General features: G+C 38.2%; 1 long non-coding RNA gene across 1 annotated transcript; it reads right to left on the reverse strand.

The window, feature by feature from the left end:
- Positions 1-21: 21 nt before the first annotated feature.
- Positions 22-12,336, reverse strand: LOC144962335 (uncharacterized). The gene is made up of 3 exons (XR_013643442.1): positions 11,852-12,336; positions 1,958-2,069; positions 22-150 (listed from the first exon to the last, which is right to left on the reverse strand). It is a non-coding gene; the product is annotated as an uncharacterized LOC144962335 (long non-coding RNA).
- Between the last annotated feature and the right edge of the window lie 1,693 nt (positions 12,337-14,029).

Genomic DNA, 14,029 nt, shown 5'->3' on the forward strand with positions numbered 1-14,029 from the left:
AATGGGATTTCTACTCACTCAAATATCATGTCCAGGAAATGATTTTATAGTTAAAGCTGAATCATGGCCCTGACCCTTTAACCTTTGAGTTGCCCATATTTGGTGCTGCCAGGCTGAACACGAACACCACTACAGATACTGGAATGCCATCTGAAATTTAGATTAATCAACATTAATAGTAATGTACAAAACTGAATGTTATAACATCTACAATATATATGCAGGATGCCTACATAAAATGTAAAAAGAGCAAAACACTAAACAAGGGACATTCGAGTTCAAAACCCTCCTTTAGCCAATAACAGACGGTTAAAACGTGAATACATCACGTAAAATCCAGTAAGACCACCAAAACAAAGATAAATAGCACAGTGCCAGAATACAAAATCACTAAATAAAAAACGCATTCCAGTCAAAACCCATCATTCAAATTGTCATGCCTGCCCAATGTGTAGGTTCAAATTTTTTCTGTACAGCCCATATTTTTGTCAACGAGCACAGAATTACTGGCCAATCTAAAAATTATAAAACTATTTTTACAGATTCATATAATAATAGTAACTTGCAAACCTTCCTTAAATTAAGGGTAATTCAATCACCCGTTGAATCGAGTGATTTGAACCCGGGACCTTCCAGTTCAGGCTCAAACAACTTCACCACTACTCACTACACTACAGATCCATCTGACCTGTGGAGATATCTAATACTAATTATGTTGTTAAGAAGAAATTGAAGAAAAAAATCCACAAAAAGAACTGAATGTCACTTGTATTTTGTTATTATTGTAAATGTCATTTGCAAATTAGCAGAAAAAACATGCTTCCCTTCCTATAGGCTCTATTTTTATGATTACCAACATACTGGAGATATCTAATATTACATTATGTGTTGTGTCGCTATATAAAGTAATATATAGTTATTTCATTCTATTTTATTCCCCATCAAAATCGACAGATTAGCTAGTAGAGCACTTGATTCACATGCAATGGGACCGAGATCGATCCCCCCCCCCCCCCATCCACCCAGCAGTGATCGGTAGCTCTATCTGTTAGATCTGGTGGAAAGCACTTTGCCACAGACCACTGTACTACTCAAATGGTAGCAATCCGTTACTACTGTCTGTTTCACACTATAGAAAGTGGGATAAACGCCTGCTCCATGGGCCGAACAGCTCTGAAAGACTACATGAGACATGAAGAAAACCAACTTTGAACTTTGATAAAATTTTCAAACTCAAAACATCTTAATTTGCAATTTGACCCAGTCAGGTAGATGGGGCATGAAAAAGCAATTAATTTGATACCTTTCTTTTCTCTCTATGAGAAAAGCTTCAAGAGTTATCTATTTTCTGGTGAAAATATCAGTCAATTTTACAGAGTGAATCTGTGATCTCACTGCTGCCTCAAAACTATCGTCTCGTGGCGATCGGGAAAGTTAGGGTTTTGCAGTGAACGCGCCCCACATATTGTTTTCAGTAATTGTGTTTCAATTAAAAAATAAATGGCAAGTGTTGGGTATCATTTTAAACTTTAAATTAAAGGTCAGAAAATAAGCTTTATTTTCGTATATAATCATTTTCATGTATGGTAAGTATGGAAAAAATCAGGGTTAAATGAAAATTGAAAAAAAGATGAGGTTTTTGTCCTAAAAAAGAATAGTTGATGGCGGCGACTAAAATAAAAGTGTGCGAGTGTATCAATTCTTATGATGTATTAAACATAATTAATATGGATCCATAATATTAAAATTTCTTATTCTTATGATTTGAAAATTGATAAACTTTTAGCATTTGCTTTCTAAAAAATACAATCATCAGGAATTAAGAATGAAATACACCATTAAAAAGCTTGCTTGAAAACCTTTAAAATTATGGTACCAAAATTAGCCAGCTACTTTCACAAATAACGCCATGACCGTGGTGACCAAAACAGTAATGGGTTAAAAAAAAATGTTTCACCTGACAGACTATTTTCACCGTATGTATTAGCCAATCAGAAGCCAGGATACTAACTGTGACGTATGTGCCTCTGCATCCAGACCATTAGAATTCGACCCGACATCATTTCTTCCTGCGTGCAGACCAGTTAAAAAAAAAAAAAAGAAAAAGTTTGCTGAGAACAAGGGAGGCCTCCCGAAAGCTCCTCGTTATAGCATTTCTTTCAATTTGTATTTTCACTTTGGACCTTTTGTCAGACGTTTATTTATTCAATTTGTCATCATATCGAACAAACCTCGATAGATTTGTGGAAGTTAAAAATTTCCTAATTTGACCATTGTTTTGATTCTCGGCCTCCATTTTGATTTTTGAGGTATTGAAAGGCAGTGCAAACCAGTCCTAGGGTTGATTTTGTTTTATTTTGTTTCCTATTAGGGGTAGTTAAAGGTACTAGGTTGTATTTTTTCTAAGGAGCGAATATTCGGCATGATGAGCTTTCGGAAGGCCTCCCAAAGCTATCATAATACAGGCGGATTCAGAATTGGTTACAGTTACCGATGAAGCTTTCCAATTTCATAGTGGCGATGAGGTCTTGAAACCGCGACCTTTCTGGTACAACAACAACACCTGGCTGGGGAGGGCGTGGCTCTACTGTATGAGTATGAGCTATTCACAACTCGAGAAATAGTGATTTCAATCTCTATGTCTATCTTGAGCCGCTACCCCCGACTTCTTGAGGTCATGGGTTCAACACAGACAAACGCTGCGAAGTTTGTTAACTACCAAGATACCATTATCACCGTACGGTGAAAATTTTAGGCTATTTTCACCAAACGGTGAAAAACGTCCACCAAGATATTACCGTACGGTAAAAATAAGTCTCCCACACTATTATCACCGTCCAGTGAATACAGCCTGCCACACCGTTATAGTGAATTAGACTCCCACACTATTATCAGTGTCAGCCTATTTTCACCGGACGGTGAAAATCGTCCACCAAGATATTACCGTACGGTGAAAAAAGCCTCCTACACTATCATCACTGTACGGTAAAAATCATCCACCAAAATATTACCGTACGGCGATAAAAGTCTCCCACACTATTATCACCGTACGCTGATAATCGTCCAGCAAATTATTACGGGATGGTGAAAAAAGTCACCCACACTATTATCACCGTACGCTGAAAATCGTCCACCAAAATATTACGGGATGGTGAAAAAAGTCACCCACACTATTATCACCGTACGGTGAAAATCGTCCACCAAGATATAACAGTACGGTGAAAATAGTCTCCCACACTATTATCACCAAGATATGACCGTACGGTGAAAACAGTCAGACCCACTATTATCACCGTACAGTGAATAATATAGCCTTCCACACCATTATTACCATACGGTGAAAATAGTGTGTCAGGCGATTTTCCCTGCAAGATGAAAATCGTCTCCCACACTATTATCACCGTACGATGAATATAGCTTTCCACACCATTATAATGAATATATGTAGTCTCCCGCACTATTATCACTGTACACTGAATATAGCCTTCCACACCATTATCACCATACGGTGAAAATCGTCCACCAAGATATTACCGTACGGTGATAATTGTCTCCCACAATATTAACACCGTACAGTGAATATAGCCTGCCCACCGTTATAGTGAATATAGTCTCCCACACTATTATCACCGTACACTGAATATATAGCCTTCCACACCATTATCACCATACGGTGATTAGTGTGTCAGGCTATTTTCACCGTAAGATGAAAATCGTCTCCCACACTATTATAACCGTAGTACATTGAATATAGCCTTCCACACCATTATCACCGTATGGTGAAAATAGTGTGTCAGGCTATTTTCACCGTAAGATGAAAATCGTCTCCCACACTATTATCACCGTACGATGAATATAGCTTTCCACACCATTATAATGAATATATGTGACCCATCGTCTCAAAACGGTATTATGTCGGAACGAACCAGATGCTTAAAAGCCGAATTAAATGTTAAACTCGTCAAAAATATAAACTGTTGGCATTAAAACCCCAAAATATAGTATCCATTCTCCTCAATAAATCGTATAAACTCACACGTCTGATATTTCTGGCTATAAATTCAAATTTCAACATCTTAACCAACCCGACTTAATACCGTTTTGAGGCGAAGGGTCACATATGTAGTCTCTCGCACTATTATCACCGTGCACTGAATATAGCCTTCCACACCATTATCACCGTACAGTGAAAAAAGTCTCCTGCACTATTATCACCATACGCTGAAAATCGTCCACCAAAATATTACGGGTCGGTGAAAAGTCTACCACTACCACACTATTATCACCGTACGGTGAAAATCATCCACATAGATATTACTCGTACGGTGAAAAAAGTCTCCCACATTATTATCACCGTACGGTGAAAATTGTCCACCAAAATATTACGGGACGGTGAAAAAAGTCTCCCACACTATTTTATCACCGTACACTGAAAATCGTCCACCAAAATATTACGGGATGGTGAAAAAAGTCTCCCACACTATTATCACCGTACATTGAAAATCGTCCACCAAAATATTACGGGACGGTGAAAAAAAAGTCTCCCACACTATTATCACTGTACACTGAAAATCGTCCACCATAATATTACGGGACGGTGAAAAAAGTCTCCCACACAATCATCATCGTACGGTGAAAATCGTTCATCAAGATATTACCATACGGTGAAAATAACCTCCTACACACGGTCAGGCTATTATCACCGTACGGTGAAAATAGCATGACAGACTATTTTCACCGTACTGTGAAAATAGCGGCTTCCTATAATAATAGCACGCTACCCCAACCAAAAAAGAGTAAAAACAGAAGAGAGATTGCATGTCAAGTAATCAGCCATCTAACTCGAACACAAGTTATCTTTTAAGGGGAGACCTACCAAAATCTCCTAGCGCTAGCATTTCTTTCAATTTGTATTCTCACTCTCACCGTGGATCTTTTATCAATCATATGTTTAATTATTCAATTTGTCATCATATAGAAGCATATTAAAAAGGAAAAGGCTATTCGGACCGGAGTCTGAATTGCTTCCCATGGCAATTCGGACCCAGAGTCTGAATTGCTTCCCATGGCAATTCGGACCCAGAGTCTGAATTGCCTCCCATGGCAATTCGGACCCCGAGTCTGAATTGCTTCCCATGGCAATTCGGACCCAGAGTCTGAATTGCTTCCCATGGCAATTCGGACCCCGAGTCTGAATTGCTTCCCGTGACAATTCGGACTTGAGTCTAAACGGTATTATGTCGGAACGAACCAGATGCTTAAAAGCCGAATTAAATGTGAGTCTAAACTAAATAGAACTCCGTTGCTAACCAGGGTCGAGTCTGAATAGTCTCCGATTGCTCTTAGATTCGGAATACTGCAATGCAATGCGCCCGAATGATGAACTTATCATAATAGTATCATTAGTGAAACTCTCAGTTACTATTCCGTTTGCAGTTATAGAAACCATATTGGTCTTCCTAAACACACACACTCATGAGTATCTCTAAGTAATTAAAAACAGTATAATCACACACACACACACGCACCCCCCCTCCGCCCCCCCCCTTCCGCCAACAACCATTTCCACAACCCAAGTACCCAAGAAAAAGTTAGACAAAGGGGAATAATAGATCACCGCTTTTAAAGGTATAGTCATATAGTCATCTTCGGGAGTTTTAAAACGTGACTTGCTCGCTCACTGGCCCTCCTACCCATTGACAACTGACAACTGAGAACGAGCAGCTTCCCCCCACCCTACCATGCTTCACTTTCGACCCAGCCTCCACTTCCGACACTTCCAGTGATTGCGCAGGCGAATTGTGGCAGGAGTCAGAATTGCCACGGGAAGCAATTCAGACTCGGGGTCCGAATTACCACGGGAGGCAATTCAGACTCTGGGTCCGAATTGCCATGGGAAGCAATTCAGACTCTGGGTCCGAATTGCCATGGGAAGCAATTCAGACTCGGGGTCCGAATTGCCATGGGAAGCAATTCAGACTCGGGGTCCGAATTGCCATGGGAAGCAATTCAGACTCGGGGTCCGAATTGCCATGAGAAGCAATTCAGACTCGGGGTCTGAATTGCCACGGGAAGCAATTCAGACTCGTGGGGGGGGGGGGGGGTGTCCGAATTGCCACGGGAAGCAATTCAGACTCGGGCCCGAATTTCCACTTCGTATTAAAAATCTCTAGAGCAAACCTTGATAGATTTGTGTAAGTTTAAAATTTCCTAATTTGATCATTGTTTTGATTCTCGGCCGCGATTTTGATTTGTGAAGTATTGAAAGGTAGTGCAAAGCAGTCCTAGCCTTTTTTTTTTTTATATATTAGGTTTAGGTCGAGATCGGAGGATTTTTTTTCTATTAGTAGGATTAGTTTTAGGGCCATTCCACGTAAAGTGGACCAAGGGTGGGAACCACACCCCTTTTGATTTTCCTCAAACTTGGCTCAATTGAAGATACTTATGAGACATGAACAAAACCAAAGCTTCAGTTCAGAATATGGATATTTGAATTTTTTACAACTTTTTGAAATTTTGTCTCAAAACGTGTCAAAATCAAATTTGCTTGTGGGTCCACTTTTGAGAGGCTATAACATTTTTATAATCAAGTTAACTCTCTCAAATTTGGTAATCCTGTACAACTTTTAGCATAGATTACAATTATTTAAAGGAAAATGAAAATATTTATCAACTTTTGGAGTTAACTGCCCTTGAATATGGCTCCCCATGCTGTTCGGCAAAAAAAAAAAAATTTTCAATATTTTTTTTTCATGACTTTAATCTTTTATTTTTGGTCATTGATGATTTGTATCTCAATAAATAACATATGGTCCAACATAATATAGCAAAAAAATGGGTCTGGTACTACAATTTTTCGAACAATAACGCATAGCGTAATGCGACGTGCACCAATATCGCAAATTTTTGACAACTTCAAGGCTCAAAACGGTCAAAGATGTCGGCAGGGATTTTTTTCAAAATTTGATATATTGTGCAGATACACTATTTCTATAAGAATATGGAAGCTTTCCTTGTATTTTGAGGTGCTTCATGGTAAAAATCACCTGCAAAGAACCTAAGTATCTCACCTTTAAGTTACAAAGGGGTATAACTCAATAAATTATTTAAACCCCCAAAATCGACTTATATTACAATACATAGATAACAAACAAAGCTTAAAATGTTTGGCTTCTAACAAACTCTTAAAAGCTAATAAATTCAATGCTTTCAGTTTATTCATTTTTGAAAAAAGGGCGAAATAATGCATTAACAGTTCAATAATTGTAGACTACACACTCATTCAGAAGGTCAGAGTGGCATGAATGGAAAAAAAATTATCCAGCTCCTTTAGATTTATCATTTTGTGTGCTGGCGAGTTCTCCAGTTAAAAATAGCTTGTAAAAAAGAGATAACATTTAAGAAGAAAGGACTTTTTGCCGAACCTGACTCTTAAAGAGGTCAAAGAATAACAGATGAGATTAAAGAAAAGGTAATTGAATTTTTATAACAACAATGAATATTTGCGGCTGTGTCCTGGAAAGAAAGACTGTGTTTCAGTCATAATTGATGGAGAAAAAAAACTAAAGTGCAAAAGCGTGTGATACTTGTTAATTTGAATGAACTGCATGTGCAACCTTTTAAAAAGTACCCTCAATAACTCAATGTAATATTGGTTTATCAAAATTCTGTGAACTCAGGCCCAAATGGTATATTACTGTAGGACCAAAAGGAATGCATTCAGCTTTTGTTCGTGAAATGCATCAAAATTCAAAACTAATCATATTAGCTGTTCCTCGGGATAAATTTAACTAATCTGAATAATGACGTAAAATAGTGTGTAATATTGAAAATCCAGAATGTATAGTCCATCGTTGTGAAAAATGTCCTGGAACAGACAATCTGAAAGCATTTCTTAATAATCTCTTTTCTTAAAATGGTTTTGATCTCGGTGATCTTCTTACACTCAAACAGTGGTGCATACTGGCAGAGCTACTTTATTAATACTGGAAGATAATGTTGAAAATATTACTGACAGAATCTGCAAAACAATTCATGACCTTAGAGCACATTGTTTTATTGCACAGTCTCAAGCTGCATGTCTAAACCATGTGAAAGACACCATGAGTGATAATACCATAGCCATAGTTCTATTAGGTTTTGCTGAAAGTTATTCTTTTATCATTCGAGATACTGTCCAGGGTCGTCATTGAGACAATACACAATTAACACCTCATCCTTTTGTTGTATTACTGGGAGAATGGAAAATTAAATCATATTAGTATTTTTATAGCTAGTGACTATTTATACTTGACATTGCACCAGTGCACACATTTATGAGACAGATGGTGGGACATTTGAAGTCATCTCTCCCTAGCATAAAAATTTTCAAAATAATGTCATCATCATGAAGATATTGGATTGCATGCGGAATGCCACTTTTTTGCAACAATAAGATATGAAGTGAGTAGAAAAGTGCCAGAAGACAATAGAGAATAAAAATTTTTCGCGGCGGTGGTGGGGTTTGAACCTGCGACCTTATTGGTACGACAACTCCGCCTGGCAGGTGAGAGCGTGGCTCTACCGTGTGAGCTATCCACGAACACAAAAATATTCGTATCAAACCCCAAGTCATTTCTAGATCCCTCTCTCACCCACTTCTTGAGACCGCCGATTCGTTCGCACACCACCATCGCGAAGTAATTTTCACCAGCAGTTAAGCTTAATAGCCAATATTCTCAACACAAACATATAACATAGAAACGATTGAGACATTGAGTATGCTCCGGTGTATGGGGTGAATTCTTAATTCAGAAAAGTGAGTGGAGCAGGCACTTATGTTGGTAACAACAAGATATGAAGTGAGTAGAAAAGTGCCAGAAGACAATAGAGAATAAAAAATTTTCGCGGCGGTGGTGGGGTTTGAACCTGCGACCTTATTGGTACGACAACTCCGCTGGCAGGTGAGAGCGTGGCTCTACCGTGTGAGCTATCCACGAACACAAAAATATTCGTATCAAACCCAAGTCATTTCTAGATCCCTCTCTCACCCACTTCTTGAGACTGCCGATTCGTTCGCACACCACCATCGCGAAGTAATTTTGACCAGCAGTTAAGCTTAATAGCCAATATTCTCAACACAAACATATAACATAGAAACGATTGAGACATTGAGTATGCTCCGGTGTATGGGGTGAATTGCAACAATCCATGGGAAAATCGCCTTGTGATGGAATTAGGAAACCTGTGAAACAGTTAGCACCTTGAACAAGTCTACAAGCTCTAATTGACAACCAGATCTTATGCCCAAAACAATTTTGTGAATGGTACTCTAGCGACATACATGGCATAAGATTTGCATATGAGACTTCGGAAGACGTGGAAGCTGATTCTATAACCCCACTCCATGTTTTGAATCAGCACAGAGAATTCTTGGAACACAGAGTCATCAGTGTTGTTTTAGACCAATATCTATTTAAAAACTATCTTTTAGTAGAATTTCTGTGGATCATTTTTAATGGGAGAACATTCCAACACACAAAGTGATAAAACTAAAGGAGCTGGATAATTTGTTTTCCATTCATGCCACTCTGATCTATCTGAATGAGTGTGTAATCTACAATTATTGAACTGTTAATGCATTATTTCGCCTTTTTTTTTCAAAAATAAATAAGCATTGAATTTATTAGCTTTTAAGAGTTTGTTAGAAGCCAAACATTTTAAGCTTTGTTTGTTATCTGTGTAGTGTAATATAAGTCGATTTTGGGGGTTTAAATAATTTATTGAGTTATGCCCCTTTGTAACTTAAAGTTGAGATACTTAGGTTCTTTGCAGGTGAATTTTACCATGAAGCACCTCAAAATACAAGGAAAGCTTCCACGTGCTTATAGAAATAGTGTATCTGCACAATATATCAAATTTTGAAAAAAATCCCAGCCGACATCTTTGACCGTTTTGAGCCTTGAAGTTGACAAAAATTTGCGATTTTGGTGCACGTCGCATTACGCTATGCGTTATTGTTCGAAAAATTGTAGTACCAGACCCATTTTTTTGCTATATTATGTTGGACCACATGTTATTTATTGAGATACAAATTATCAATGACAAAAAATGAAAGATTAAAGTCATGAAAAAAAATATTGAAAAAATTCATTTTTATGCCGAACAGCATGGGGAGCCATATTCAAGGGCAGATAACTCCAGAAGTTGATAAATAGTTTCATTTTCCTTTAAATAATTGTCATCTATGCTAAAAGTTGTACAGGATTACCAAATTTGAGAGAGTTAACTTGATTAATAAAAATGTTATAGCCTCTCAAAAATGGACCCACAAGCAAATTTGATTTTGACACGTTTTGAGACAAAATTTAAAAAAATTGTAAAAAATTCAAATATCCATATTCTGAACTGAAAATTTGGTGGTGTTCATGTCTCATAATTATCTTCAATTGAGCCAAGTTTTAGAAAAATCAAAAGGAGTGTGGTTCCCAATTTCCGAAAATTTGGTCCACTTGACATGGAATGGCCCTGTAGTAAAGGTGCTTGGGTGTTTGTTTTTCCTATAAGTATTAGGGTTAGTTAGTTTAAGGTACTAGGTTATAGTTATATTTATTCTTAGGCTTTATCGAGGGAATATTTGAGTTGTTTCCCTTGGCATTAGGAGCTTTCTGAAGGACTCCCCTTTTTAGTTTTCATTCTTTCGTTCTTCAATTTTCTCTTTATTTCAAAAATTCGTTTCCATTTTCATTCACCTTTCTGGAGGAGGGGCAGGGTGGTATTATTATTGCCATTGCTAAGCCAGTTAAAAAAAAAAAAAAAAAGAAAGAATATGAATTTGAACTTGAACAGCAGCAAAACCAAACAAGTAATAAATAGAATTTTTAAAAAAATCAAACTCGCCTCTTCAACATAAAGATAAACAGTTCCATAAACGAAAATACGGTTTTACATTGTCATTAGGTTAGGAAGCCAAAATTGGCCAGGGACCAAGATTTTGATCTTCCTCCTAGTCTCCTCTCCTAATAAAAACAATTTTTTGAAATTCATTTTCAGAAACGGAACAAAAGGCCAAACAAAAAGGGGAAAAGTGAAAAGAATAGACTCGCACCAAAAAAAAAAAGTGGCGGAACCAGGATTCGAACCCACACCGTCAATTCTGGTAAAAGTTCCAGGGCAGACGACTAAACCATTCGGCCATGACACCCACTTCGAAGTCGACGCATATTGTGTATATGTAGTAACAACTGATTTAATTGTTGGTTAATTTTATGTTTTTATTTTTATAGATATTTTATTACGGAGCGACTATTCTCACCCCCGGGATGAGAATAAAAAATCGATCGAGCTCTCACCCCGGGATGAGAGTAGAAGTCCTCGCCACTTCTCGCTATTCTCACCCTGTTAACCAACACGTAGGGAGGGTAGGTAGCCTAGCCTAGCCGCCACCCCTTCTCGCTATTCTCATCCCGTATTACTATTACTAACCAACAGCCAGATATGAATTGAGACAGGGGAGAGAAAGAGAGAGAGAGAGGGGGGGGGGGGGGGGGGGGGATTCGAAATAGAATGTGGAGGAGAAAGAGAAGAAGAAAATACCAACAAATTAAAATAGAGGGGAGATGGGGAGAGGGCGAGAGAGATATGAAATATTGAGTGGACGAGATGAAATATTGAGTGGACGAGAGAAAGGAAATACAAATAGACGCGGTTTTCTTTTTTGTTTTTTTACGCTATTATCCTCCAACTCCAATAATAGAAAAAAAGGAAAAAAGCATCGTTCCTAGGGGTGGAGACGACAGATTTGAATACGCTAAGACTAAGGAGGATGAAAAGTCCTCCGACTTAATTATTTTACCGTCAGCTTAACACTTACTCTTCATCTTGATACCATTGACCATGTTCCTTTCACGTTTCAGTTTTGCATGCAACTCCACTAGTGTTGGGTTATTTGATCGCTTTTACCCGATCGACGATCGAGCGCCAAGCCACGATTCAGCGCTCGATCTCAATGCCGGAAGAGCGAGTTAGTAAAACGATCGCCGGGTTGTGAGCTTGAGACGAGCTTGAGACGATCTTGACACGTGAGACGAGCTTGAGACGATCAGGATCCGAGCTAGCGGAGGGGTTACGAGTGTTTCGAATCATTTCAAACGATCACAGTTTGCCATCCGATACCAATCGCCAACGTTTGCACACGGTAGTCTGTGGTTCTTCCACAGCCCTCACTCCTTGTCAGATGTTAGTGTGTCTGGGTGGCAGGGAAATTCGTATAGGTGAATCACGCGTGTGTGACAAGACTTCATTAATAACAATAATAATAAATGGCATTTATATAGTGCTTTACCCCGTTGTCACAGGCTCTAAGCACTTTACAGTGATATAAAACAAAACATATTACATTGAGACAAGTGTGAAGGAAACGTGATACGAATTCAATTTAACAACAACAAAATATGAAAATAATATTGCAACATTATGACGTAAAAAGATAAAACTTTAATCGAGATTTGAACGTTGTCAACGAATCCGAGCATCTCACGTGTGACGGGAGAGAGTTCCAAAAATGGGGGGCCGAAAATTGAAAAGACTGTTCACCTATTTTACGCAATGGCTTAGGTTTGACAAGGATTGATTGGTCATTGCTTGGCCTCAAGTTTCTATTGGTGACATAATTAGAAGGTCTTTAATATAGGAGGGACTGTTCGTGCTCAGGGATTTGTAGACAACAGTACAAATCTTATAGGCAACTCTTTTTTCAACAAGAAGCCAATGTAACTCACGGAGAAGAAGAGTTGCTGACGGGTATTTTTTGTTATTGCGTACAATGAGCCTGGCTGCGTTAATTTGAGCAACCTGAAGTTTGCTAATTTTGTCTTTTGCTAAATTCGCCCAAAGGGAGTTACAATAGTCCAATTTTGATAAAACCAGGGAATTAATTAAAAGTTCTGTTATATGCTTCGGTATTAAATTACGAATTTTGCTTATTTTTTTCATTTCTATGTACATAGATTGTATGGTGTTATTCACGTGGCTTGTCATGGAAAGATCTTTATCAATGATGACGCCAAGGTTTTTGCTTTATTTGAAAATTCTATTGTGCTATTTCCGAGAGTAATAGGTGGTTTATTTGCCTGTTCATCATCATCATCATCATCATCATCATCATCATCATCATCATCATCATCATCATCACCCTCATCATCATCATCATCATCATCATCATCATCATCATCATCATCATCATCATCATCATCATCATCATCATCATCAGGGGCAGCGGTACGGTCTTTGGTTGGCACCCGAAAGGTACCGAGTTCGATCACCCGCCGCTGAGTGGTCTTGAGCAAGTCACCTTGCCTTAACTAAATTTGCGGCGCTGCACTGCGGCTGTCGCTTGGGTTATTCCAGTCTTCCCTTAGAATAGACCCGAAAGACGAATCTCCCCTATGGGATGAATAAAGGGAATTATGTTTAATATATTTATCATCACCAGCATATCAGCGGGATCATCATCATCACCACCACCACCACCACCCTAATAATAATGGATAAAATAAATATCAACACATTTCAATGTTATAATCAATCAAAAATCAATCAGTACTCCTAAAAGACCCCTTTGATTTCTTTGTCTAATTCGTTCCATCCTTTTGGAGTCCCGACAAAGAAAGATTTTCAGCTAACTATAGTTTATATATGGGAACATTAATCAGTCGTTTATATTGGAATCGGAGTTGTCTAGCAGGTGTATTAGTTCAAAGCGCATTTCCAAGGATTTACCATGCTCAATGAACTTCACAATATTTAATTTAATTTATTCCTCCGGCACGCTATATCGACCATACATCCATTTCGTACAGTAGGTACCGATCGCTGTTTGGAGTCTTTTTGTATTAAAGCTCTTTACAATACCCGTCATTGCTTATAAGATAAGAATAGATTCACACCTGAGTCAAGTGCCTTACACACGGACTTAACGTCTGGATCACAATTTTCAACAATCACTGTCACTCATCCGGCCATTGACAAGGCTTGATTTTGTGACAAGAGA

The sequence above is a fragment of the Berghia stephanieae genome, unplaced genomic scaffold (genome assembly GCF_034508935.2).
Source record: "Berghia stephanieae isolate SIO BIC M18660-M18661 unplaced genomic scaffold, UCSD_Bste_1.3 scaffold885, whole genome shotgun sequence".
Taxonomy (NCBI): Eukaryota; Metazoa; Mollusca; class Gastropoda; order Nudibranchia; family Aeolidiidae; genus Berghia; species Berghia stephanieae.